Source organism: Amblyomma maculatum, chromosome 9, assembly GCF_055883805.1.
Source record: "Amblyomma maculatum isolate TAMU_Amacu chromosome 9, ASM5588380v1, whole genome shotgun sequence".
NCBI classification, from domain to species: Eukaryota; Metazoa; Arthropoda; class Arachnida; order Ixodida; family Ixodidae; genus Amblyomma; species Amblyomma maculatum.
The window spans coordinates 117,557,363-117,582,337 of NC_139352.1; positions in this window are offsets into that span (position 1 = coordinate 117,557,363).

Below are 24,975 nucleotides of genomic sequence, written 5' to 3' on the forward strand. Positions count from 1 at the left end.
AGTTATATCGCAGCATAAATAGCACAGCTTCTCCTGCCCAGTACCTTGGATTGTCACCGAAGCCTGCAGGAGGTTAAAGAATTTATTTTTATACATGTGGCTGTGCGCCTACTCTTCGAACATACACCCATAAATAGCGCATTTTATTCCATGCCTACAACCAGACTCATATGGACGAACGGGCCGACCCCTAGTCGTCCTAAGAGGATGGGAGGCGGCAAGACCTGAGTGAAGGGGGAGGACGCTGGCGTCCTATAGCGGCCCAGGTCGGCTGCCGGTGGGATCTTGGACAGTACCGAAGCACCGAGAAGCATTCCAAGAAAAAGGAACTTCCTGATGGGCTTCGGGCGTCGTTGTAGTCCTGGATATATTTCGAGGATGGATGGCACCACGATCACATTTCAAAGACCGTATAACCACATAATTTGTAATCGATGCTATGGCAGTCGCCCTACTTACTCGGTACAGGTGACCAAAAAATTTTCATTTTATTTTTTTTTCTCATGTCACATGCAGCAATACACTTTGTGGCTTCCCCTGGGAAAAGAGGCCCCAATTCCGAGACTATAGTTTTGCAGGCAGGTGCTCATTTGTTGCCTGCACTGATCATAGCTTGCACTGATGATTTATCATATTAGCCTGTATTCACCGATCCTAAAGCCGCTAATGCGATTTTTCGCTGCGCACTAGGACGTTCGCCGCTAGTCATTTTGACGCGCATCGGGAGCCTGCGTTTCGGGAACCGCACGCAACGGTTGCTTTAAGTAGGTCGTGCCCCCAGTGCTACAGAGAGCCGCTTAAAACGCAATAGAACCAAGACTTGCGTTCAAAGGAAAACTCAGCGTGCTAGTAGTAGACGTTGTGGAGAGAAATTGGGATTGGTTGAGAAAGCCGTGACGTAATAGGAAATAATTCGAATAATATATTTTTTCAATTTCCGATTTTGTGACTGTTACATGACTCATACGTCATTGTGATGAGCAAAATATAAAATAATAGTGGCTAAAAGCATTGGGAGCTCTCTCAAGGTGGCGCGACGGCGCCTAGGCCTCCGTATACAGACTCCCGCTGCGGAACCTCGGTCGCATGCTTGCAATTTCTTGCCCGTTTATTGAGTAACCCCTAATTTTTTTACCTCCCTTAATTCTTGCACATGTATATGTCTCTATGTAAAGTGATGACCGGCCTCGTTATGAGGATGACTATCTGTCATAGATATAAATGCCCACTTTATTAACGCCGTCCGAAAGTAAGTACATAGCTTGGGAAACCGCCTTCGTCCAGGCGATCTAAGGCTCCAGGATGATACGATTTCCATCTAGGAGATAAAGCTTTTGCCAGCTCGTCCTGGGCCATATCGTCTCATGGCGTCTCAAAATACGTCACGAAAACAGTGCTGGTGACGTCATTTGCTTGCAAACTACCGCTTTTCAGAGGCATGCCAATGTTTTTTCGCTCACAGTGCCGACACAGGCAACGCCGACCCTGGGTGTTTGGAGAACGGCGCGTTAACGCTATTGGGTTCAAATAGTTTTCTTTTTAGTATTTATAAGATAACGGGAAACCCTATCATTGATGATTGTATAAGCGAGTAGCAGAAGAGGGAGGTTGACATGGCTTAGAGCTGTACACAGTTGTGACGTATAGGCAACGCCTAATGCCGTGTATAGTACTCCGACTGTCATAGTTGATAGCAGGCAAGCCGGCCGTTCGCTTCAAAGCGTTCTCCACCTTGAGGACCATACCAATGTTTAATTCCAGGAATCGGAATACAAAACTACATAGTTCAAACGAATGTGTCTGGCGCACGAATAAAAAAAATTCTTCACACGGTTACGATCATGGTAAGGAGAAATTAGAGCGCTGCTCTTTGCATGAAAAAAACGGCATCTTGATCGTCAGCGGCGTGAGCGATAAGCATGAAACAGTTTCGCCAAAAATCTCACAGCGCACAGTGAGGGTGATCGTATCGCTATTCATTTGCAGTATTTTCAATGGAGCAGCGTCACCTGGCAGCAAAGACGAGAAACCTTATGACGACGAATTACAAAGCAATACCTACAGCTGCTGGTGGCGGCAGGGATAGCTTGCGGCAGAAAGGACAGATGTTACGAAAATGAATGGTAGCGAAATAAGCGACCATAAAGGGTTTGATTGATAAAGCTGCATTATTTTGGCTATGCCTGAACTAAATTTTGTGCCGACAGGATTAGGTACTGAACAGTCAGGCTGTTGTAAAAATAATTGCTAGATGCCTCAAGGTTGATGTTTATTGCTGCAGCAGACAAGTCTGTAAGGAAGCTTATCAATTTTACCCCTAGCAGACAGTAAAGAAAAAGCGTAGCTTGTTGATCCAGTTGATGCATGGTACGTGAAAAACAAAAAACAGCCGAAACTACGTGATCATGATGAAAAGAAGTACGCCGGTCGACGCTGGAAACACCACTGAAATTTTCTTTTTCATGAAATTTTATTTTGTGTTTCCAGCGCCGCCCCTGTACTCTTATGAACGCGTCGTTTCCGTTGTTTGTTTTGTTTTTGTTTTTCACGTAGAATGCAAATCATTTTTCTAATTTTGAGTGCAGACGAAGATGGAAAATTGCAAACTGTAATATAATCACCGAGGCAGAAGGACATATATATTGTGTATGCATAGTCGATTGTAACTCTTGTAGAAAAGATATGAAAGAAACGCGTGAAAAGAGATGCAAATCACGAATTATGTAACAAACTTAGAGCAAAAATTTTGACGTGCGCAGTGTGAAAGCATTCGCAGTAATAATGAAAATGAAAAAAAAAGAAAGATATCGACCACGAACTAGCGAGCAAGACTGGTAAATTTGATGTGCAGAGTGTGGTATAACATGCAGTTAAAACAAAGCACTCTACAACAAGTTGACATCAGCACAGTATAGCTGCCATAATTGTCGTCACAATGCTCAAATAATTCGCTTAGCCGGCCATTGCACCAACAGTTGAGGAGGAGCTGCTGTCTTCCTCTCCAGGAAGTGTACATTTGGTAGGCCGTCTCGCAGAGAGTTCACTCGGCTTCTGTTGAGCTGACTGAATAATTGAAAACAAGTGCTATTGTTCGAATCACTGGAAATTGAGGAAATAATACACTCCAGTTACATATAAAGTAAAAGAGCATGGTCAAAGCTCTGAAATTTAGCAGACGGCGTCCATTCTATCGATTTCTCTCCAAACTCGTCCCCATCAAAGTTCTACTAAGGAAAGATAAAACACAAAATGTGATTTCTAAGGTTTTTTAGAGCGGTTATATGAAATACTTTGAAGAATACTATCCAAAGTGGTGAAGAGAACGTTTTCATAAACATTTTGCTGAACATTACCGAGCCTCGAATATTTATAAACAATGCGCAGTCTGCGACAGATACAGATCCAGAAAACCCAGGAAAAATTTCAATAATATAATGTGTGTTGACGGCATTTTTACATATCTCACAACATGCTTAGGCATTTTGCTCCGCAACACAATAGGAAGCATGAAAACGAATGAACATCGCCTTTATCGTGTTGCAAATATATACCCGCAAACAAAATTTGGCTACATCGCTTGCGATTACAACGGTGCAATTAATGTATACTTATCTAAAGAATTCAGCTAGGAGCCTTGACTTGAGACCCGCGAGACATCGCTATCAAAAAGCATCTTCACTCGACTCTAGCTATGACACTACGCGAATATAAACGAAATGTTCAAAACGAAATATAGGTCACAACTGTCTTGAAACTTACATCGCCGGTATATAACTTAGTTATTTTCCGTCGGTCCCACTTCTATCTTCCCTTTCAGCCCCAGGGGAAATGAAAACAACCTAGTCCTTTACGGGTTCACCCAGCGCATATCAGCACACACAAATGCTCGTAATGCTCATTCTGTTGACCCGACAAGCTCGTAAGACATGCGGTCTAACAATATCAAATAATTAAAACGTAAAACCGTCAGCGAGTCATCAGCAGCCTCGAACAACGCAAGCTTAGCTGCTTGCACCACGAAACTGCGACCGCCCCGATAACCCGTCGTGATTCAACATGGCGCCGCAGCGCGAAAGAAGCGGCATGGCGCCGGTCAAAGCATGGCACCGCCCTGAACGGCGGCGCTGACATCGAGGCACCCTAATAAGGTCTATAAACAAGTATCTTTTTTTTTAACCGCCGCGTTATATTGACAAGCCTGCATCTTTTGAAAGTTGTTGCCTTTGAGCGCGCGCCAGCCTTTGTCATCCAAAAGAACTCGAGTTTCTGTTGTTTACACCCTTGCTTATAAGCAGTTGCTCTAGCACAATGGAAGTGGTTTGCAAAGGTGGCGCGGTAAAGACAGGCAGCACCACTTCCAAACATAGAGCAAGCAGGTAAATTCATAATGCAAATACTGCTGCAAGCCATGCGAGTACTTTTGCCATGTACAGGGTCATCCACTTGTAGCTATAACATGGCCACTGCTTTCAACGCAACATTGCGTCCGACGCAGGCGCATGTCGATGCAAAGCGATGCAAGCACAGAGGGAGCCGGACGTGCAGCTTCACACCGCCTGTCACTTAGGTTTATTGCGCGGCCGGGTGGTATGCAGTGACGCTTTGAAAGGTGTGACCTTGTTATAGTTGGAACTGGATGAGGCTGTACTTTGTTCCTAAACACTGGTGCAACCGGGCAGTCGTGCCCAGTTCGCAACACAGGGTCATCATCATCATCATCATCATCAGCCTGATTATACCCAATGCAGGGCGAAGGCCTCTCCCATATCTCTCCACTTAACCCGGTTCTGTGCTAGCTGCATCCACTTGACCCCTGCGAACTTCTTAATCTCATCCGCCCACCTAACTTTCTGTCGCCCCCTGCTACGCTTTCCTTCCCTTGGAATCCAGTTTGTTACCCTCAGCGACCATCGGTTATCCTCTCTTCGCACTACATGTCCTGCCCATGTCCATTTCTTCTTCTTAATTTCGACTAGATTGTCGTTAGCTTGAGTTATTTCTCTGACCCACTCTGCACGCTTTCTATCTCTTAATGTTACCCCTACCATTTTTCGTTCCATAGCCCTCTGGGTGGTCCTCAACTTAAGTAGGACAGGTAGTAACCGCAGATCCGGACCATGAAAAGGAAATAACAAGAAGAATAAGATTGGGATGGAGCGCATTTGGCAAGCACTCGCAGATTATGACTAGCAGCTTACCGGTATCGCTCAAGAGGAAAGTATACAACAGTTGCATCTTGCCTGCACTCACCTATGGGGCTGAAACGTGGAGGCTAACCAAGAGAGAACACAGGGTACAAAGTGAAAAATTATGGTTTTCGTATTCATGGTTTATTGCATCAACCAAGTAAATACAGCAATAAAGCACAACAATAAAAAATGCATGTTGCAGACAGAGCAAACTGTAGCGCTGTTTAAGCGGGCTAATCATCTTAATGATCACAGCCAAGGCATGGGAAAGGCTTGAAGTGCCTGTCACAAAACATCACCAGATAAGAAACATGCATGTACAGAAAAAGAAGCTATGACAGCTACAATTGAAATAAAAATGTCATGAAAGTAGGTACATCAAGACACACGTGGAGCATAGAGCACTGGGATTATTTCTCACATTGAAATTCTTCGGCTGATTGGATACAGCAGTTTTTCAAGGCAATTTCAAAGTTGCACCATTCCAGACACATTTAGCATGAACAAACGTGCTTAACACAGGCGCATTAGAGCATACATTGAATCTCTGTGCAACGCCCAGGTCTGCTCACCAGTGAAAGTCAGCCGGGAAGCGGTGTTATAAGACACCGACGGCAGAAGGGTTCATGGCGTGAGCCCCCGTGGCATGAACATTACTGAGGGCAAGGTGCCGAAGTCGATTCTTGGGACTACGGGGGAGAGAGAGAGAGAGAAAACTTTATTTCAAAAAGAAAAAGAAAAGAGAAAGAAAAAAAGAAAAAAAAAAGGCGGGGAGGGGCAGTGAGTGGAGTCTTCATTTCAACACCCCAATGGCCTGGGCTGCCGCTACTAGTGGGACTACGGGAGCAATAAATAACTAGCTTCTTCGGGCCCTTCAAATGGCGCAGACAACTACGAACAAGCAAGGCGCTGTGTTCACCGCTCATTTCACGACCGTTCGGCCATGCTTCTGCTTTTGTCGTTTTTTTTGCGATTGTCTTATTTTTGTAATGCAAGCGCTCTAGTAAAGAGGGACGGAATAGCTCTCTGGGACAGAATTTTGCGGAAATGTGAAGCGAAGTGTGCGCTTCACGTATGGAGAACAAGTTACTTCTTGTGTCCTAGCTTTACTTAGTTTTGCGTTGATGAAAACTAGAAAGTAGTTTAATACCTCAGCAGAAGTAATTGTCATGAAATTTCATTACTTTTTTGCGAGCAGTGTAGAGTAATGTAATTTAATTTCGTTTCTGCCTTCATATCCCTCCGGTGCACTCGTTTGTCTCTGGGTGCCTTCCTCCGCTCCCTGCCTCTCAACTAAACTATCTCGTTACCATGGACCTTACCGCATTCTGAAACAATCTTCTCCCGCGAAATACGTAGTACAGCTCCTGGATCCCTCTCCGTACCATCGCCGCCACGGCCGAGAAGCGGCACACGTCGACGCCTCAAGCACTGTTACGATCTTGGTTGCATTTCCTCGCCATCAGTTACCAGGATGGCTCCTTTTTTGCCTGGGAGGTATTGTAATGATTCCGACCGGCAGCAGCTCCCGCGACACGTCGAAGAGGTCGACGAAGTGAAAGCGAAGCCCAGTTGACCCTTGAGAGCTGGTTCGCTGGGTGCTCAGTCATCGCATACCATCTTGACGCTCCAGTAAACACATTACAAAATAAATATGTGACCATGTGACCCTCCCATAGTTTTCTTTTTCTAATCTCTTCGCTTCTTTTCTTCCCTCATTCCGTAGCTATGTACCCTAAAGTCAAGGGGGACTGCTATTAACGACCCTCGATGGGACACACAGTATGCAGTGCCAGTTCGTTTTTAACAACGCCTAAGCAGCCGGTAGTAGAACGAGAGACGGCGTGCACGTTTAGCACTGACTGCGAGCCAGACTAATTAGCCTAATGAAACGACGGCGACAAGCTCTCACATAATGAGATTCAAATCGGGCGGCTGGGTATTGTCGAGACACCATCTCTCTGTGCCGACGTCATCGCAGACGCCTTCCCAGTCTTGGGTACAGGGTAATTTACATTGTTCTTTTTTGGTAAGACCTTGGTAACTTCAAGAAATCACATGGCCAAAACAGTCACTCGGCTCACATAATTAGAGCGGGGGGCTAGTTACGCAAATTCATTTTATGCACAACTATGTCTTTGGGCTCATTTACATATTTGACATCGAACTCTCCACTCGCACATCTCTCTATACATTCCACTGCGAAGCACCCAACAGTTCCCTTACTCGTTTGTACCGCTGGGCAAGGGATCTGAATATGGCTTGCGTAGCAACGGAGCGCCGATTACTCTTAATTTCGGATTTAAAATTTTCAGAAAACAGCATCTATAGTTTATGATGATCTCAAATTACCCATTTGTGTAGGTTCACATGCATAGTTAAATAACCAGTGCAGACCGCCTTGAATAAAATAAAGCAGAGGAATCGCAGTCGAGCAACAGCTGCAACTGTCCATGGTGCAATTAAGCGAACTCCACATGCGAGCAAGCTCACGGACTTCCGGCAAATGGGCGCCCATGAGGAAAACGAAATGTGTGAAAACCTTGCTTACTCATGGATGCTATCAACAACTAGAGAAGTCGGTTTTCGAGGGAGCCGATAAAAAAAAAAAAGGCGCTGTCGCAACGTTCGTATACTGAAGTTCACGCATCATTAGTGTATACCAGCGTCTGCCTGTAAACAGATGTAATTGCTCCTTGTAAGCAATATACGGCCAAACAACTCAAATTTTCACTTCGAATGATTTTGAAAGAGAGCGACATCAGTTTCTGCGAGCTCAAAAAAAGAGAAACAGCCCGCGCAACGAAAGCGAATCCAACAGCAGGGCGCGAGCGGCGGACGCGCGACTGTCAACAAAACCAAGAAAAAAAAAGGCCACGTGAAAAACAATAAGATGATTTCTTCAGCCCGCACAGGGCAGGACAACATGCTGGCGAAAAGATGTGTTAAATATTAACAGGTTCTTCAATCCCACAGCCACACAAGCTGGGCCACTTGAGGCCGTAAAATTAAGTCGTACAATTACGTATTCGACAATCCGATGTGTAAAATGGCTATTGAGAGTGAAATTCCACGCAGTGCGATACTGATGAAAGAGACAATTCAACCCAAAGCACTCTGAAGCGCCGAAATCAAGAACGGCACCGTTACGCATGCTAGCGCTGCGGATCCCGTGTGCTTCAATATGGCGGCGTCGGAGAGGTTGTCACCACCCTGGACGGCGGCGCTGACATCGAAATACCCTAGGCCTCATGCTTTATGAAAATATTCCATATTAGTAGGTACCATTGAAAAGAGTATTCATTAGACAGTGTTTGTGTAGAAAACTGTTTTTTCTCCATAAATTGCAGACTTTATCTTTTGAAAGTGAGAGATATGGGCTATGACTGTTGCGAGGGATGCAGTAAAGGAAGGCTCTTGAATAATTTAGATTACCAAGGGTTTTCGTTAATGGGTGGTGACTCGACGCAGCACACAATTTTTTTTTTTTTAAATTTGACTTCCCTAACACTAAGGCCGCAACCACCGTTATAGGCACCGAGATTTTGGATGAGCAGTCGGAAGCCAAAGCTACTAAGCTGGCTTAAAGGTTTACGGTTGTCAACTCACTCGCAGCGGTCTATAAACAAGCTCTTCTTTAAAATCATTGGTTCCTGTAAACAGAGCCCATAGGAACAGCTCGCGATATGATGATTTAAGAGAGATCACGGAGGAAACAGCGAACTCCTCGAATTTTAATGCACCTGTACGCCAAGAAAGCGCTGTTCAGTGTATGTTCAAAAGCTTTTTCATGCTCGTGCTGCTTTTACACATTGTCGTAACTCTGTTAGGCCCTCGCTATCACTAGCCTTTAGGTAGTAATAACGCAATTGCTAAGTTGCACGAAATTGATAATCAAGTTGCCGCAAAAGAGGAATAATTGAAGGGTGCTCGAAGCAATGGGGGACAACAACGTTGATGGTGATGAAATGCCAGCTGAAGCGAGGATCTAAATCTAGAGTTGGCATTTTGATGCGCCGGAGGTTTATATCAAAGAGAGCATTAAGGAATAGAAACTGCAGTCTTACATACTAGACACACCGGCAGTACAGATGAGTGAGGCAGAAAACCGTATATATGAGAACAAAATGTAAGATGTCAAATGGTCAACTCTTTCTAGGTAATCATAACGGGAAGAAACAAAGAGCAGAGACATGTAATAGAAAATGAATATTTTTGAGTGACGCACCATCTTCAGAAATTTCACGTCCCTGGCTGTCCATGCAAAAACACCTCAGAGAACCGAAACACGACCAAAAGAGCAAAACAAGACAGGGAAACAACGCTGGAGGGTAATTATCCCTTCAAGCGTTTCGCGTAGTAAACGGTGCCATTCATCTCTGTTTATCCGAGCACAGGCGAAGGAGAATGCCTCGACGATAAAAATAAAACCAAACAAACAAGAAGCGTCTACACAGTTGCTGTACACCTAGGAGCGAGAGCGCCAAATCTCCGAGTATCTTCTTTTACTAAAGCGCCTTTAGCCTTCAGTCCGGTTCCAGACTCAGCCGACCGACAGCTCCCATCCATCCTCATAGAGAAGAAAGTGCTCAGAGCGGAGCTGAGATCTCGAGCTTGAGGGCGTCAGGCACACTCTTGGGATGCGCCGCAAGGGGCGCTATACTCCTCACAGCGCAGCGTGCTTGAGAGCAGTCTCCTTCTTCCACTTCGTAGCCGAAAAGAGATCCAGGGATCGAAGAACGAGGAGTGGTGGGAAAGTAAAGGGGATGGCACATTCGTGCACTTTAATTAGGTGCACAAACACTGGTCCACTTCCCGGTGCTCTTTCTGTCGTCGCAAGTCCTGCCGCAATGCCTTAACTATATAGTCGGGCTTTTCACGAGGTAGGAGTTAGCAAAAGGTTACTGCTTCCGTAATGCGGATGGCAACCTTCCCCGCCAGCTGGCTCATTTTGTTGGTCGAAGAGTAATTTCTCTCGCTTGAAAGATTGACGAAATGAATTTAGCTCATAGCCGGCGTGCGAGGGACAAATCTCTTCTCGTGAGAATCCCGCCGTGGTGGCGCAGTTTAACCGGCATCTTAGTAACTTTCGTTTTTCTTCAAGCTTCACTCTGGTACTCTTCCCGTAAAAACGTGGCTTAATGATAAAGGTATATTTGTACCTTGGACCCTCAACTGCACAATCTTTAAAAAACCAGAGACCATCCATTACGTTTTTATAGACAGCAGGGATCCAGTTTTCACTGGGATATATTAAAAAGAACTTAAAAAAAAACAACTACCCATTAATCCTTACAACATCAGGTTTCTACCTGTAGTAAGTGACGAGGTCCCATACGACATGATTATTGTGCCGGGCCTCCACAGAATTTTGAAAAAGTGGATGGCATTTAGGCACGCCTAAGAAAATGTATGATCGGTCAGGGGCAACATCACTGAAAGTGTCACATTTCTCACAGATGTTCTCCTTAGTCAGTCTGAGCAGCCTCAGTGGATGAATGTGATCGACAGATTGATCAAAATGAAAAAGTTTTAGTACATCGCTTAAGCCAAAGGTAGGCTAGTGATTTTAATGGCGGTATGTACTTTGTTGACCGGCAATAAAGAAAAAAAAAAAAGCCGGAGTGGCGCAGTGGTTAGGGCGCTCGTCTACTGTGCCCAAGGATGCGGGCTCGAATCGCAGCCTCGGCGGCCGCTTTTCGCTGGAAGCGAAAGGCAAGGCGCCCGTGGGCTATACGATGTCAGGGCACGTTAAAGAACCCAAGGTGGTTGAAATTTCCCGGAGCCCTCCACTACCGCGTCTCTCATAGCCTGCGTCGCTTTCGAAGTCAAATCCCTATAACCAAACAAAACCATCTTGTCGTGTGTGCCCCATCCTCTAGTCAAGGAAACGTCGGGCGTTCGATCGATACATTATGAACTCAGATAAATTCCATTACAATGGTGTCAAATTGCCGCGGACGAAACTTTGTGGCATAGAAAACGAGGTGCGGTTGGGGTTTGCAGCTACTAATCAAGACCGGAGGGCCCAACGTAGATTATTTATTTTTTTGAAGATACTGTCGGTCCCAAGTGTAACCGTTACAGGAGTGGGTTGATATATACATGATTTGAAAACAATCAGACATACAATGGGAGTGAGTGAAATGAGAGATCTCGCAGTAATCTTATACAAACAAAATAAAAGGCATGATAAAAAAGAAATGAGGGAGCAGCAAAATCAGTTTTGGTTAGTTGATCGCAGCAAACTGTAAATTTTTTTCCAATGAAGGCTGTGAAGTAACTAGCTTACCCAGGCAGTTCCTTTCGCGTATTGCACACGGGAAAAAAAGAAAAGTAACATACATTGTAATGAATGCTGTGGAGTAACTAGCTTACATAGTTCCTTTCGCGTATCGCGCACGGGAAAAAAAGAAAGGTAACATACATTGTTTGGACAAGTGTACTCTTTAGGCGTAAATTCTTGCTTATGACGTGTTCCCCTGGTGTGGTTGAAATTGACATACGCAACAGGAGTCATGTTAAAAAATTAGTTGTTTAGCTCTGGTTAACCTAGTTGTATTGTGAAGACAACGGCGAAGATTTTTCTGCCTTCTACATCATTTCCCTCTCACGCCCTATTTGTGTAAGGTACTGCATTATTGGGGACACTTAAGCTCAACCTTTAAGGGTATAACGCGAGAGCGTAAGCAACCAGCCCACATATAGTCACGCTTTGACCAAGCCGTATGGGCCGTATGTCATGCCTGCGTGTCGTAGGGGTAACGAGAATGCAAACGGCTGTGGCAAGCTGATTCTGATATCACCCTCCCAATGAAAGAAACGACCCGAGTTGGCAGCTCCTGCCCGTTGCAGCTAGCCCCGTCTCGGGGACCACGAACACGAACAGGGACACGGACACATAAGCGTACACGGATACGGACACGGCACACAGCGACGAGTGGTTAGACCTGGCGTAGTATTTCTTTTGCAATAAAACTTTATGAATCAGTAAATACAAAAACTTGAGTCTGTACAGGGTTGCGCGACTGGATGGCACAGCAAGGTTCGCTTGGATAAACAGTAGTGTGGAAGACTCTGTGCGCTGGTATCTATTATAGATAAAACGAACCTCACAGAGACCCGAGCTTAACTGTATCATTTTGTGACCAGACAATGTTCGCGTATTCCAAGACTGATCGGACGGTTCATTGCATTTTTGGTAATGTTTTTGACGCGTTTGCCGTAGATGCCAGCTCTTCAAAGAAGACAGCGCCTAGGTATTTCTTTCCCGGTGCGGTTTCCAGAATTACATTGAAGATATCATAAGGGAAGTGAAAGTTTGATTTGCTTTTTGTCACCGACATCGCGACTGTTTTCCTAGGTTAATGAACATTCACCAGCTATTGCACCACTGCAAGAGGTTTTTAAGGCCGCGTTGAGCCGTATTTGATCCTCTTGTTTATTTATTATCTGATAGAGCACGCAGTCATCTGCGAACATGCATATGTTTACCCTCACGTGGTTTGCTAAGTCGTTAATAAACAAAAGAAATAGAAAAGATACTAGTACTGTTCTCTGCGGTACTCAAGCGATAACCGTTACCGTATTAGAAGCGTGTTAAATATACTGCACGAACGGTCGGCGCTCAGACCAAAACTTGGCTATCAGCCTGCTCATGGAGATATTTTAATAGTATATGTTTTAGAATTCTGGAGCAAGTGCATGTCAAAGAAATGGGCCTGTAATTAGATGATATTGATGCGTCGCCTGACGTATAAACAGGAACAACTTTACCTTTTTTCCATTTAGCCGGAAGGCAACCATCTTCAATTGATTTACATTATTGTAAGTCGGGAGGAAGAACAGGCCGGTTCGCTTTGCTATTGACAGATCAGCAGATGCAGCAGCTAACAACCAGCTTTATCAGATGAGCTGGCCGATGATGATGGATATGTAAAGGTGAAGATGACATCAATTCAGAGTGTCCACACTCTTCCCCCTCCCGAACGGAAGCGACCATCCTGGTCGTGGATTATAGATCAAGGCCGGCGAGTAAAGGGCTTCAAACACGACATATGCACTACCTCGGTGCCGCGACAACGACGGTTATGAACAGGCGATACAGGGGCGATTCGATAGTTCACTTGGAATGTTGGTTGCAGGATCGTGCGCTGGCCAATAAAGTGGCTCGAAAACTTTTCACACCAGCCGGGGATGCGAGTGGGGGTCCAGAGCAGTACTTCGTCACCAGGGCAGAAAGACACTGGACGGTGGGTCGAATCATAGCTGGTTTTTCTGGAAGCTTGAGTGGCTTAGTTCTGTATGAAGGTGGGCAAGCTCACGGCAATGAGCGATACGAGAAAGGAATTGTTCACAGGAAAGTGAGGCAGAAGGTGGGGAAGCGGAGAAGAAAGATGCTTCGAGCGAGAAGGTAGGGGGCGGCCATAACAAGAAAAAACGGAGAGTATGTGGCGGTTTGTTGAATTGTAGTATTGTAGGCAAAGGTTACAAAGGGGAGTAAAGAGTTCCAGTGGTTGTGATGGGGGTGGATGTATGTGGACAGCATGTTAGAAAGGGTGCGATGAAAACGTTCTGTGAGGCTATTAGTCTGAGGGTGGTAAGTGGACGTAGTTTTATGCACAAATTCCCGAAGCATAAAATACTTCTGCGAGTACGGAGGAGAGGAACGACTTGCCACGATCGCTGAGAAAGACACGAGGTGCGCCGTGGCGAAGAAGTATCGTGTGCAGAAAGAAACTGGCGATTTCAGAAGCGGAGCTGTAGGAAGAGCTGTGGTCTCAGAGTATCGTGTTATATGACTGACTGTAGTAACGAGCCAGCGGTTGCCCGCTGGAGTCAAGGGCAGGGGTCCATGCAAGTCGATGCCAACGACTTCGAAAGGTGTGAAAGAACACGGGAGAGGTTGCAGGAGACCGGCCGGAGATGAGGTAGGCCGCTTGGCAAGGGATGCAAGACGCGACGTATTTCAGAATAGAAGTTGAGAGGCCAGGCCAGTGGTCACACTCTATAAGGTAGGGGTACTGACTGACTGGTTCTGCAAAGCGCCTTAAGAAGCAGTTTGGAATGCCTTCAGGACCGCAGCTCTTTTCGGAAAGAATACCAGGAGCGCCCAGCAAGTGCATCGACGCACTTCTACGGCGTACAAGGGTCTCCAAAGCACCGTTGTCTGCAGTGAAAGTGGACTGAAAATAGCTGTTGAACGAGTCGGCATGCTTGTTTTCTTTTATGCCAGAACCTACAGAAATGCTCGATTTGTTATTATATAGCTTCTGAATTTATGAGGGGGATTCGTTTATAAAGGTACTCAGCGTACTGCTAGAGAAGTTTTTTTAGACTCACGCACTTCCTTTTTAACAGCTATGGTTAGAACGTATATGTTATTCCGTGAATCTGAGTTTGTATGATACCTATTGCTTTCCGCAATCTTTTTATCTTGCGTTTCATATGGATTATTTCACAGGTAATCCATGGATTGTGCTTTCTTGTGGTGTTACTTATCGCAGTAATTGTTGTAATGCAATGCATGACATGAGTTTTAAACTGTAACCTTAAATCATCAACAGTTGTTTTGCGTTTTTTGTATAAATCCTAAAAGTCGTGGAATTCATGTACAAAGTAGGTAATCACAGCTGCATCATTGGGCAACACTTGCTGTTGGGCTAGTTGGTTCAAATCCATATTTGAACGAAGGTAGACAGGACGGAGCGCTGAACTGACAACTTTTATTTCAAAAGAAAGAAGGTGACCCGTATTTAAGTGGTGCCTATCACAACACGTGATCAATTCAGGGGGAAAAACACTGCTAAAAAACCTTTCTTCAAGAAAGAATTGGCCAAAGACAAAAAAAAATGTTAAGATGGATAAGCTCTGATAAATAATTTCTGCTACATGAGAGTTATCTCCAGTGCTGATAACCAGAAAAAAGAGATGAACATTTAAAAGAGAAAACACGACAATGTTTCCACAAACAAGAATGTGAACATGGTACTAATCGCAATGAAAAGAGGTAAACAGGTAATTTTGAATGCTAGAAATAAAAACATTGACCGGACTGTGAGCATGACGATAACAGAATAAAAGCCCAATAAAAACACGGCAAAAATGATTGTCAATGATAAACGACTAAAAACACAACCAAAAAGAGGTGAAAGTTTTTCGAACTCTGTTAAAATCTGTACTATCTTGAGAGAAAGGCTACTTCTTTTTCTGACGGTAGAATTGAAGGCATGCTTACGCACTGATCATTCATCCTTTGAATGCTGGCAGCTTCCATAATCTCACGCGTTAGCTTATCGACATGTCTCCCTATCACTGAGGTTTTTCCGAATTCTGGTAAGCATCTTGATTTCACATGTTCACAGTCCCTACAGTGAATGCCCAGATGGCGCAACTTTTGAACGGTTACACTGTATTTGTGTTCTTTCAATCTCTCGTTTAGGCAACGACCCGTCTGACCGATGTACTTTTTGCCGCAAGACAGAGGAATGGAGTAAATAACCGACTTGGAACACAGAACAAAGGGCTGCTGGTGGCGAGTGGTGCAAATGTTCCTTACTTTTTTAGGTTTATTTACACGATTGCAGAGACGTGCTAAACGCTCAGGGGCACTGAAAACTACTTCTACACCAACTTTTTTTCCAATTTTTCTCAGGTTGTGGGAAATTTGGTGCTTGTATGGCAGAACAACCAAATTTTTTCTGCGCATCTGTTGTCTTTCAGCTAAAGGTCTTTTTGACTTATTGAGCATGCATTCAGCAACAGAGGCCAACAGCTTAGGAGGGTAGCCTGCTTGTTCTAATCTGGCTGTCTGCCTTAAGAAACTTTTTTCAATGCAGTGATTGCAAGATTTAGTCAAAGCATTTTTGAAAACAGCTTGAACAATATTCCTTTTTACAAGCTTAGAGTGAGCTGAGTCAAACGGAAGGATGGGCTTGTTGCCCCTGGGTTTGTATGACCAACATATATGATCTGTCAAGGAATTGTAACACGTCTTTTTCGGGCCGCTCATGGGTTAAAACTAAGGGTGTCAGGCACTGTGAAAACAAATCTAAGGCTGCTTCTACTTCCAGAATAAACACTTCATGACTGCAATCAAAGAGCACCAGAAAATCATCAACAAACCGGAAGACCTTAAGGATCTTCGTTCCTTCCAGCCGTCTATTAATAGCATTGTCAAGTTTAGCTAAATACAGATTGCTTAAAACCGGCGCTATGACAGAACCAATGCAGATATCTTGTTTCTGCAGAAACACATGGTCATTCCACGCGGCGAAAGTTGATTGAAGGTACGCTGATAAAAGATCCAAGAAACCTACTACAGGAATGCCACATTCATTTTGAAAGGCAACCGCGCCATAACTATCTATACATTCACTAATACATCTGAGAAGGTCATCATGGGGAATGGAATAATAAAGATCCTTGACGTCTACCGAGAAACCTAGAATTGTTTTTTTCTGCTGTGTTTTCAAAAATTCTACAACATCGCCCGAATTTTTTACCAGGAATGGGTCTAAAAGAGGTAGATTCTTAAGATGCTGTTGCAGAAACTCTCCTACACACTTTTGCCAAGTTCCCGTTTCTGACACGATAACACGGAGAGGAACACCTGGTTTATGCGTCTTCGATGTAAAAAACATTTCTAGGCTAAGTTTTTTACTAACCTTAATAGAATTGCAAAGTTGAAGCAGGTTTAATTTTTTGCACATTTTCTTCACTTCATTTTTGGCCTTCAAAACAGACTCACCACTGCGCACTTCAATGGAAGATTGGATAGCTTCCGAAGCCTTCGATAAGTATACCTGACGAGTTAAAACGCTGAATCCACCTTCTTTGTCTGCCGTCAGCAAAATAAAATCCTGTTCTTTCAAATAATCCACAGTTCTTTTCAAAGGGAACTTTCTGCCCGCACCTTCACAGCGGTTAAGCATGTCTACTCCCTCCGAAATGCACCGGTCTGCTTCATCACTTGGAGCGCGCCTAGAAACTTGCCTCAGCGATGTCAGAAGTTCTGGCGGTGACAGTCTTGGTTCAATGGCGAACTTTGGGCCTCGGCTGAGCAGTCCTCGCACGTCATCAGGTAGGGATACTCCTTCGCCTACGTGTATGGGGTTCCTGCACACCACCTTCTTCTTGGGTACCAATGTTCGCAGCTGCGAAAGAACCTGAAGCCATAGAAATTCTGTGGTCCTGTCGATGAGGTTGTTGATGTTTCGCCACTTGTTCCTTGAGGTGCCGGAAGGCTGTTTTGGAAGCAGAAGGCGGAGGTAGTCTCTGTGAAGACGAGCCTGGTGCTGCAATTCGGCTCTCAAGATCTTGCATACCCGAAGGCCATGGCTTGGTGACGGGGTTGCATTGCCAAACAGACGTAAGATTGCAGGCGGCAGAAATTTGTGGCGCATGCAAAAGCCTATCATCCTTGCCTTGCATGATGCCTTGGCTAATAAGACAACCTCTTGCAACGGATCAACAGAGAACGTAGAGCCCATTGTACTAGAAATATATTTAAGCAACACTTGCTGTTGGGCTAGTTGGTTCAAATCCATATTTGGGAACACAGCGCGAACACAGTCCTGTCTACCTTCGTTTTCTTGTGTTGCGTCCTGTTTCGCGCTGTGTTCCCAAATATGCATCATTGGCTCTGTTGAATGTACACACATATTTTGTTGGCCCACGCAAATTGAGTACGTCTGGAAGAGGGCATGCATTGTACCATCTGATCGTCAGAAATTATCTCTAATACTTCCAGAGTTGAACTGTCTTTGACAAAAATGTGGCTAACAAAAACAAGGTCTAACGTGGAATTCGATGGCCATTGCAGACGTGTAGGCTCCTCAATATTTTGTACAAGATCAAACATGAGCAAAAAATTAATAATAGCGTTACTTGTAGCATCGACTAGATATGTATATAACTCCAGACAATAGTTGGCCAGTTGAAGACACCCCCAACCGTACACATATTGCTACAGAGTGCAGTATCGAGACGACGACGACGTGCTAGGGTGGTGTAGTGATGAAGACGACGCTCGGGCTAAACTGGGTTCGTTCTGGTGGTGTGTGCGTCAAACAGTAAACTAGCTTTTACCGCTGTGTACTTTTCCTTAACATTTTGTGTAGGATTTCTGGAGTACGTGAGTAGCGAACCTGGATCTCCGCAGTGGCCGCCAGATTGGTACTATCACTATGCCATCCGACGCGACACCTTCAGCGGTACCACCAACTCCCACCGTCGTCATGATGCAGCCGTGATCCGGGCACATTTTGCGGCACCGACGAGGTTGACGTAGAAAACTGGCTCGCTATGTACGAGTGCGTCAGCAAGCACAACCATTTGGACGCGATTCTCATGCTTGCTAACGGCAGCTTCAATCTGGCGGGTAAGGCACGCATCTGCTTTCAGACGCATAAAGACGATATCACATCCTGGGATATGTGCAAGGAGAAGCTTCGAGACCTATTTGGAAAGCCGCACGGACGCAAGCTCGGCGCACAAAAAGACCTCGCATCCCGTGCCCAGTCTTCGAGGGGATCATACTTGCCGTGTTTGCAAGAGATTCTAGCCCTATGCCGAAAAGTGGACAGCGCCAAGTCCGAGTCAGACAAGGTGGGTGACATATTTAGGGGAATGGCAGATGATGCTTACAATCTGCTGCTTTGCAAAGACTGTCCGACGGTCGACTCAGTCATCCAAGTTTGCCGGCAGTTTGAGCAAGCAAAACACCGCCGTATTACTCACCCCTTCGGCGGCTTCCCATACACAGCAGATAAGTCCTCGTGCTAAGATAGTCCAACACTGCAGCAGAGATTTCATCCCTCCAACTTGACCAGGATTGTTCGCCGAGGGATAGAAACTGTGAAGCCCGTTGCATTGGCTCCTCAGCCAGCAGATACTATTATAGCCTTAATCCAATCTGTCGTTCGCCAAGGGTTCGTAAATGTGGGCCTCAACGCGAACGTGGGCTTCAACTCTGGCCAGCCTTCCGCACAGCCCTCGCTCCGCCCTTTCCGACACGATACCGCTACCGCAACCCGGACGAATGGCGAAGCTCAGGTGACCGACCCATCTGCTCAACTGCTCACGTGTCGGCCACATTTCTCGCCATTGCCGCAGCCGCTGGGTTCCACCACCTCGACCTCGATACTATACTGATCGCAGCGCCGACTATGGTCCACACCCAACTATGTCCGTGATACATTCTCTCGTGGCTCTAACTCGCCAGCCCCGCGCATGTCCAGCCACTCACCGTCTCCTCAGATCCGGCGGTCCCTCTCGCCCCAATCTCGCCGCGCATTATCTTCCCACTTCTGTGGCCATGAAGGAGCTTGTAGAGAAAATTATATCTATTCTGATACGATGGCAGGTAAGGGAAGGAAGATTCAGTGGGGTACTCTTGGTGGAGTGAGAGGAGGAAGTTGAGTAAGGAAAGCGATGTCGAAGTATCCGTAAAAAGTTTTGCTGTACTCTGTCAACCTTGTTCCAGTTCGATTTACAAGTGCCACTCCAAACAACCAACGCGTACTCCAAAAGCGGCAAGCATATGGACAGGTACAGCTTTAGGAATGGAAGTGGAGTACGGAGCTCTCTCGAAAGTCTGCAGACGACTCCGAGTGTCCGCATAGCCTGCTGAGCAATGCGTTTAGTATGAGAGGAGAAGCTGAGGGTGCGGTCAAAACGTACACCAAGGTCATTAATTTCATCAACCCTGTCCAGCAGCACAGAATTCAAAAAATAATGGTAGAGCTGTGCGTTTTACGAGTAAATGAGACAACCCTAGTTTTTGAAGAATCGAGGGTAAGTCGAGTCTTCGCACACCAATTAGAAAAAACAGGTATGTCCGATTGCGACAACAAGCAATCTTGAAAATAATGTATGACCTTGAATATTTTTATATCATCAGCATAAAGAAGAAACGAGGAGTTCTGTGGGACGGAGGAAACGTCATTAATAACAACGGAGAAGAGAAGCGGACCTAATACAGAACCTTGAGGAACTCCACTGGTTGCAGGAGAAACGAAGGAAGTCTGTCCTTTGACACTGACAAAGCAGGAGCGATCAAGCAGATAGTTACGTTGGAAAGATTTGCTCATATCACAGTACACAGCGTCAACCTGACCCCTCTGAAGGACTGCTGCAGAGGCATACGTCATAAACGTGACTAGGTTGGTAGAAGTAGAGCGACCAGACATGAAGCCATGTTGATTCGGTACTATGATATGTTTGAGATGGAAGGAAAGTACGTTGTGCAAAGCTAATTCTAAAAGCTTAGAGGTTGCACATAGAAGAGAAATCGGACGATAATTGGAAACATCAGATTTGTTTCCAGACTTGAAGACAGGAAACACGCGTGCCATTTTCCACACGCGAGGAAAGGCAGCATTTTTTAAACAGTTATTAAATATGGCAGCCAGTACTGGTACAAAGATATAACTGAAGGCTTTTATTATGGCGGCTTTAATGCCATCAGGTCCAGGAGACAAAGATGGTCTCAGACGCTTAAGACTCTCAGTTATCAACTCCTCGTCAAAGAAAACGGGATTAGAGCACCAGATGGGAGGCAAACGGAATCACAATGTGGATGTTTGTAAACGGAGGAAAAATGTTTGGCAAAACTGTCGGCAACATCCCGAATTTCCGACCCCTGAGAGTCAACTAAGCTGATACTCAAATCTGATTTAATGGAATGCTTGCGAACGTAACGCCGGAACTGACTAGGACGATTTGAGGCACTCCTCTCTAAAGACTCAAGATAGGAGTCGTAGCCCCGCTTGTATAAGCGTTTGCAAAGAGAACGCAAGCGGCGAAACTCATCTTCCCAATTGTGAAACCCAGGGCGTTTCGCTTTACGATGGGCCCGTTCCTTGAGTTTTAACGCCGTTATTAGTTCCCTTGAAAACCAGGAAGGGAACTTCCTACGCGTAGGAGTATGCAAAAAAAATGTACCGACGCATACCATCAAGAACTATTTCTGTAAAGCGACTGACTTGTCCGTCTGAATCATTAATGTCATTTAAAATGGACCAGTCGACGGAAGAGAAGAAACTGAAAAGACCGACATAATCACCATGTGCATACGCGAAACAGGGCGAATTCCTCACCCGATCTGAATTAGTAAAGGTGAGGCAGAGAGAGCCGTAGCAACTAGAAGTGGAGGGTGAAATTTGTCACAGCGAGTCAGCGGTATGTCTGAACTCGAGACTCGAACACTTTCAAAATTCGATAGACAGAGAATAATAATATCAATCAATCAATCAATCAATCAATCAATCAATCAATCAATCAATCAATCAATCAATCAATCAATCAATCAATCAATCAATCAATCTTTATTTAATGTGCGCAGGAACAACCATGTGGTCTTTGTGCTGCAGAACAAATAAAAAAAAAGACAAAAATGAAAAAGCACAAGCATGTTTATACACACAGAGAGAACACAAAAAAAGAAATAAATAATACATGAGATGAAATTGAGACGAAAAGTATCACGGAAAGTATGCAATCAATGAGTAGCATCACTTATGTACACAGTGAGAGAATTTTTGAGCACACCAGGGGAAAAAAAAAAAAAAAAAAAGAACGGTAGATAGAAGAGAAAAAAAAAAACAACAACAAATAACTGACATTGATTATAGTAATATAGAAATATACATAAAATAAACAACCATTCCAGTCGCAACAAGTGCACGGTACTTAAAACACAGGCTAGAAATACAGAATAATACAATAAAGAAGTAAAATTGAACAAGGAACAGTAAGATTCGAATATAAAGTTTAAAGTTGAAATATAAGTAAGAAACGGATAAAAAGTAGTTCAAGATACAGACAGCATTGAACAGGAGAAAAAGCAAAAAGTGAAGTAAATACAATATTAAGGCTAGAAGGCGGGAGTTATATGTGATAAAGTACTATTTAGAATACAACGCTACGAACATCCAATGTAAATGAACAGAGCGAGTTTTGGAAGATGTCAAGGTGAGGACAAAAAGAGTTAAATAACCACTGCATCCTGTCCAGAGGGGAGTGGGAATGAAGAGGAGAAACCTGAAATGGTTTGAATTCCCTCATGCTCTTTCGCGGAACGCGCAGTAGGATGTACTCTAAGAGCTGAGGGCACATAATGTGGCCATGAAGGAGTTTGTACAGAAATATGATATCAAGTCTGATACGGCGGCAGTGAAGAGAAGGAAGATTCAGTTGGGCGCGCCTGGTGGAGCGAGAGGGGGAAGTTGCGCAAGGAAAGCGATATTGAAATATCCGTAAAAATTTTTTTTGTACTCTGTCAACCTTGTCCAAGTTCGATTTGCAAGTGCCATTCCAAACAACCGACGCATACTCCAAGACCGGCAAGCATATGGACATGTACAGTTTTAGGAACGGAAGGGGAGTATGGAACTCTCTGGAAAGTCTGCAAACGAATCCGAGTGTGCGCATAGCCCGCTGAGCAATGCGTTTAGTGTGAGAGGAGAAGCTGAGGGTGCGGTCAAAAAGTACACCAAGGTCATTAATTTCATCAACCCTGTCCAGCAGCACAGAATTCACAGAATAATGGTAGAGAAAGCTATGTGTTTGACGAGTAAAGGACACAACCCTAGTTTTGGAAGAATTGAGGGTAAGTCGATTCTTCGCACACCAATCAGAAAAAGCAGATATGTCCGATTGCAACAACAAGCAATCTTGAAAAGAATGTATTACCTTGAATATCTTTATATCATCAGCATAAAGAAGAAACGAGGAGTTCTTTATCGCCGAGGAAACATTAATAAAAACGGAGAAGAGAAGCGGGCCTAGTACTGAACCTTGAGGAACTCCACTCGTTGCAGGGTAAACGAAAGAAGTCTGTCCATTGACACTGACAAAGCAGAAGCGATCAAGGAGATAATTGCGTAGGAGGGCTATGAGTGAGACTTCAACGCCAGAGAGTAGAAGTTTTTCAAGAAGTAGTGAGTGAGTAACAACGTCGAAAGCTTTGCTCATATCACAGTACACAGCGTCAACCTGACCCCTCTGAAGGACTGCTGCAGAGGCATACGTCATAAACGTGACTAGGTTGGTAGAAGTAGAGCGATCCGACATGAAGCCATGTTGATTCGGTACTATGATATGTTTGAGATGGAAGGAAAGTACGCAGTGCAAAGCTAATTCGAAAAGCTTAGAGGTTGCACATAGAAGAGAAATCGGACGATAATTGGAAACATCAGATTTGTTTCCAGACTTGAAGACAGGAAACACGCGTGCCATTTTCCACACGCGAGGAAAGGCAGCATTTTTTAAACAGTTATTAAATATAGCAGTCAGTACTGGTACAAAGATATAACTGACGGCTTTTATTATGGCAGCTGGAATGCCATTAGGTCCAGGAGACAAAGATGGTCTCAGACGCTTAAGACTCTCAGTTATCAACTCCTCGTCAAAGAGAATGGAATTAGATAGTGCACCAGATGGGAGGCAAACGGAATCACAATGTGGATGTTTGTAAACGGAGGAAAAATGTTGGGCAAAACTGTCGGCAACATCCCGAATTTCCGAACCCTGAGAGTCAACTAAGCTGATACTTAAATCTGATTTAATGGAACGCTTGCGAACGTAACGCCAGAACTGACTAGGACGATTTGAGGCACTCCTCTCTAAAGACTCAAGATAGGAGTCATAGTCCCGCTTGTATAAGCGTTTGCAAAGAGAACGCAAGCGGCGAAACTCATCTGCCCAATTGTGAAACCCAGGGCGTTTCGCTTTACGATGGGCCCGTTCCTTGAGTTTTAACGCCGTTATTAGTTCTCTTGAAAACCAGGAAGGGAACTTCCTACGCGTAGGAGTATGCAAAGGTATGTACCGACGCATACCATCAAGAACTATTTCTGTAAAGCGACTGACTTGTCCATCTGAATCATTATAGTCATTTAAAAGGGACCAGTCGACGGAAGAGAAGAAATTGAAAAGACCGACATAATCACCACGTGCATACGCGAAACGGGGCGAATTCCCCACCCGATCTGAGTTAGTAGAAGGTGAGGCAGAGAGAGCAGTAGTAACTAGAAGCGGAGGGTGAAATTTGTCACAGCGAGTCAGCGGTATGTCCGAACTCGAGACTCGAACACTTTCAAAATTCGATAGACAGATGTCAAGAATATTACCGCAACAGTTTTCAATGAAATTGTGTTGCTGCAAAGAGTTAAAGGCTATGAAATCAAGTAGAGCGTTACACTTACTTAATATGTAATGATTGTTGTGAGAAGAAATAAGTGAGTTCCAGTTGATACCAGGAGTATTAAAATCACCTAAAATAAGAAGTTTGTGTTTGCTATGACAGGTTATAACATGTTCGATTGAGAGCAGAACATCATCATAGGCTGAAGGAGGTAGATTCGGAGGAATGTAGAAAGCTGCAAGTAAAAGTTTTTCATGTCGATTTAAAGTGAGCTCGAGCCACACACATTCTTCAACAGTTTCCAGATCGGAACGTCGAACACACTTCACAAAACTGTCAATAGCAATGAGCACTCCACCTCCTCTTGATTTGGGACCTGTTTCAGGGCGGTCGCTACGAAAAACAGAGTAATTATTTGGAAAGAAATCATTGGAAGGAATATCACTTGACAGCCAGGTTTCGGTAACCACAACAGCGGTATAACAAGAGGACAAGACGCTAGAAAAAAATTCTGATCCCTTAGTCCGAAGACCTCGGGCGTTTTGATAATAGATATCCAAATTAGGGGCCACTGCAATTTTGCGTCAGTTCAGAGGGATGAAGCATATCGTCGTAAAGCTTCCCACGAAAGTCCTTGTA